Source organism: Sceloporus undulatus, chromosome 3 (genome assembly GCF_019175285.1).
Source record: "Sceloporus undulatus isolate JIND9_A2432 ecotype Alabama chromosome 3, SceUnd_v1.1, whole genome shotgun sequence".
NCBI classification, from domain to species: Eukaryota; Metazoa; Chordata; class Lepidosauria; order Squamata; family Phrynosomatidae; genus Sceloporus; species Sceloporus undulatus.
In genome coordinates, this window is record NC_056524.1 from 166,519,697 (window position 1) to 166,524,813 (window position 5,117).

The following is a 5,117-nucleotide window of genomic DNA, read 5'->3' on the forward strand; positions in this document are numbered from 1 at the left end:
TAGCATATGCATTTTTGCGGATCCTTCCCATCTTACCGAATTGTGTTTGTATGTATTGTTCAACTATCTGAATTTTTAGCCGTTTACAGTTGGAAAATTATACATCGTTTTGTGCACACTTGTTAATTGTAGAAGTTTTGGAGCCAAAGGATGTCTTCTTTCACGGTGAGTCTTCAGAGGTGCAGAATGTGTAACTGTGGCAAGAAACCTGGAACCATCATAGTTCTTTTCCATCCCAATGGAAATCTGACCATATCCCAGTGATGGTAAGAAAGAATATTTGAAAAATGGTTAAAAATAACTGAACAATACATTTCTCAAGGGTTGAGAAACCCTGATCATAAGGATCCTGGATTGATGAGAATCTTATCCGTTTGGAACTTATTCTACACATAATTTGAATATTTTTTTTTCTGCACAGAGAGCAGTATTTTCTGTGCAGAAAATAAGAAGCATTACATACTGTTTTCTATGGGAAAAGACCACATGTGAATTTTGTACAGAATAAGTTCCAAGCTGTGAATTGTCATTGAAAAGTGCATAGTTTTTGAATACTTTCCCATAGCTAAAAGAAAATTGCTAAAATTACTCATTGCTTTGAGAAGAAGATTAATGAAGAATTACATCCTTACATTACCCTAGCAAAGCTTTGAATGTAGAGAGAGCAATCAAACCCGAGGCTTTGAAAATACTTCATAGTAAATTGGAGAGTAATTTTCATCAGGATAGCAGCATACAGAATGATGTTTTACTGTTCTCTTTCTAGTTGCAGTCCCAATGAAAATTGGTCTATATGCTGAGGCAAATAGCATTAGATAGAAAGCTCCCATAGGACTTTATCACATGGAGGAAAATTAGTTTAAAAAGACATTTTCCTGGGATAGTGGTGTGACTGAGGCAAAGATTTTCACGCACATCATGCTTAGAGAGGACTTATCCCTGGAAGAACCAGGAATGATTTGTTGCTGGAGCATTCCTGATTTTTCCCCGGATAAGTTCTCTCTAATTGCGACATTGTGTGAAAATCTTCACTATGATTGTGTTACTGTCCTGGGAAAATGCCTTTTTAAACCCCCAATTTCCCCCGTGTGATACAATCCATAGGCACCAATGTGAGGCTCGTCCTCCCATGGTGATTGCGGTCCATATGGGTGTGCATGTGAAAATATAATTATGTTTGCAACTGGGGAGGGAAAAATAAAGCCTTTTGTCTCTGTATTTGAAATGAATATCCCTTCCACCAATTAATTTCTTTTTAGCCTAGGCGTAGTTGTTACTGAGAAGTTAAAATGACAGTTTTCCCTTTAAGGTTACAATAGAGATGTTTTTGAACAATAAAAAAGTCAATTCATGGCCAGGTAAAGGGTTTCCCAACATTCAGGGAACCATATCAGGAAGAATAAAGCAACAGTGAGATTTTTCTATGTTATTCTTCCAGCCTTCACATTTTGCAAGGTCTTCTGGGGAATTATTTTGCACAGATACATAATTTCTCTTGAATACAGAAGCTATTTATCCTTCTCTACAAGTACAAAAGAGGCAAAGGTTTATACAGTTGGTCCTTGGTGTCGGTGGACCTGCCATCCACAGATTCAAGCATCTGCAGACAGCAAGCCTCTGTTGAAGTGGAGGAGGCAGCAGTGGCATTGAGGTGGAGGAAGAGGAGGTAGAGGAGGGAAAAGGTGGTGGTGGTGGTAGTGGAGGAGGAGGAGGTAGAGAATGAGGAGGAGAAAGGGACAGAGGAAGAGACAGAGAAGGAAGAAGAGGAGGAGGAAAAGGTGGTGGCAGCAGAGGAGGAAATAGAGGAGAAAAAGCTGGAAGAGGAGGAGGAGAAGGCCAAGGAGGAGGAAAGGAGGAGGAGGTGGAGACAGAGGCAGAGGAGGAGAAGACGTAGGAAGAGGAGGAATAGGTGGTGGTAGCGGGGACAGCAGTTGAGGACAGCAGCCCAAGGCCGGTGCTGGGATCTCACTGGTTGGCTCAGGAGCTGTCATCTTCCTCACCACTCAGCCTGCCATTTAGGTAAAGTTCCTTTGTTCCCAATGGTGGTGTGGCTGTGGGGACAATGGGGACTCAAGCATCCATGGATGTTGGTATACATGGGGCGGTGATGTCCGGAACGGTTCCCCCACTGATACCGATGCTGGCTATACCCCTAAATTCACTGTGTATTTAGGAGTCAATCCTGTTGAACTCTACTTTTTGGGAAAATGGCTAGCTATAAGATGTCAAACTGATCAGGACTCTGGGGAAATCATATCTGAGAAAGAGGCATGAAATTTCACTACAAGACCCAGCATACCTGAAAAATTTGTGAAGCAGTTTGATTTATCCAGACACCATCCTTTGGGGGTTCAGATGAGCCTTATTCTACACTGTAGCACTGGAACCCATCCCTTTACCTTCAAGAGCTAAGGCATATGTAAGTTGATCCAGGGATGGGAAAGAAACATGACACACATCCATGGATCACTTAGGGGCTGGCCCGGGGACACTGCTATGGTCCTGCATGGCCACAAAAAGGAGCAGTAAGAAACTGCTTCTTTTGCAGCTGAATTTGGGCTGTGTTCAGCAGCCCTGACTTGGCCTTCAAGTGATCCAGGGGCATGCACCATGTTTGTGCCCTGTCCTCAGATTGGCCTGACGGCAGCCCTTTTGTGCCATCTGTTTGAGGCCTTAGCCTTCTTTTAAAACTTATTTAAGTAGTCTTTGCACATTAAAAGAAATAGTCTAATATAGGAGAGAGAGAGAGAGAGAGAAGAGGAAAAAATGACCACAGCTTAGAATGCTGCAGGAAAAGAGTGGGCATTGTAAAACCAACCAACAAGAAGTCAACATAAACATGCTGTGCCAAACTCCTATAAAGTAATATGCAAATTAGCAATTAGTGATATAGAAATGCATAAGTTGCTAATTGTGATGCATTATGAATCCAGTATTGTTACTAGGAACTTGATAAGGTCCAAATCTGGAAATAGCCATAAGCAATATACACACACACACACACACACACACACACACCCTAATTTTAGCTAGGTTAATCCTGAATTGAGCCAGGGTATACTTGTTTGTCATCATCATCATTCCTGATGTGTTGACTTATAATGCCAAATTTTCTGTTTAGTGAAATGCCACTGTTTCCTCTTTAATTGCTTTTTAAGAATGTAAACAAATGCAACTCATTTGTTGTGCACAGTATTTCTTGGAGAAGTACATCAGTCTGTATTTAGGTTGCAGTAACTTATAAAGAATTCAAAATCTTTGCAGGTATCACTTATAAACTCAAGCTACACTCTGTATTTTGTAGGCCAAACCTACAATTCTCCAGGACTGTAAAATAGCTCATATCTTTTTCACAGCAAGTACGTTTGGACCTGGCTAGTTCCTGAAGAGGAACTGATAACAGATGTACATCTCATTTCCTTGGAGAAAACTACAGATGTAACAACTACAAATAATTAAGTCTGTAATCCTGTGCATATATGGGAGTAAGTCCCACTGAAGCCAATGGAATAATGATACAGAACACGTTAGTTTGATGGAGTTATTTCTATTAAATTGTAGCAATACCCTGCTCCAATTGATTTTCTTGCCTTTAAACAGGTAATAGAGTCCAGTAAACCTCATGGTCTGAATTCTACCCAAAGTACATTAGTTACGAATGTAAGGTATTCACCTTTCAAATTCGTTTTCTTGCTTCCTTTTTCATTTCAGCTGACCTCTGGAGTCTTTCATATTATTGAAATCCTATTTTCAGTTTAATATACTTGTTAATAATAGACTACAGGTCATCAAACATGTATTTCTAAAGTTACTGATACCCAGGATATAATTACAGTTCACTGGAGAAATGCTTTCCTTCTCCAGCTACACATTTTGGAAAGACTGAATATTCTTCTTTCACACTGGTGTTGCGAACATAGGTTTCAGAGTTTTCACTTCATAGAAAGCAACCTAAAGATAAATAGCAGCAATTTCCCTCAAGGTCATCAGAAATGACTGCTAGGAGAAGTTTTCTAGGAGGGGATCAGTGAGTGGGAGGAGTTGGTAGTTCAAACCACATCTTCTTATGAATATTCAAAAAAGGAATGCAATTTCATTTCCTTTTTTTGTAAACAAAATCTTGCAGATCAATGTATAGGAAAATTTGGTTTGCATAGATGTGGCTTTCCAAGCAAAATGCAGACTGCAGCCTATTAGCTATCTGCCAGTATTTAATGACCTTTTAAAGATCTTTCCCTCCACTATGTCTTCAGAGTAACCAATAGTGGCAGCCATAGGCTGGCATTCTGTTAAGGACATATGCATGTATAAGTTGCACTATGCATACAGGATGTATTATTCACCATAGTGCAACTGATGGCAGTGGCAGAAGCAGAGTTATGCCTACAGAAGTGTTGTGCATTGTAGTTGCACATTATGCATTGGAGTTGTGCATTTCATAGTGGCACCCAGTCATTGACATATGTTGGGCCGTGCTGCTCTTTTGCATGGGCTGGCATAGCTGTCAGCGCAACTGCTGGGGTCCAACAACCACTGTCAGCAACTCCAACGAATCCTGGGGTTAAATCAGACCCTTGTAGCAGAGCTGGCAATTTCCAGAAGCTGAAGCGTGCCTCCAAAGTCCAATTGGGATGACAGCAACTGGATGTCTTCCAGGAACTGCAGCAATGCAGGAACCTCTGGGGACACATAGCAAACCGATGCTGTAGCTTCTTCTGATAAACCACCAGAGAAACAAAGTCCCCAAAGTGCTCTTTATTAACAGTGCTATAATACAAAACCAGATCTCCAAAACATACCAATCCAACTCCTACTTCAAACCCACAAGCTATCCCTTGCAACCCCTGGGCTTATGTAGTCTCCAGACCATGTGGTCTCCCAAACCCAGTGAGTTCAGGTGTGTAACCATGTCATGTGTCTCCTGTGCAATCCAGACACATGTTTCATCATCCATGGCTACGTGCACTTGGACACTGAAGTGTCCTTGAGCCAATGAGCTTCAGCTGTGCTGATCAGCCTTGCCACTCTGCTGAATGCTCATGGCCAAACACACACACATCAAGCATTTCCCTGTGTGCTGTGTTTTAAGCCTTCATATCCCTGACAATAGCATAGCT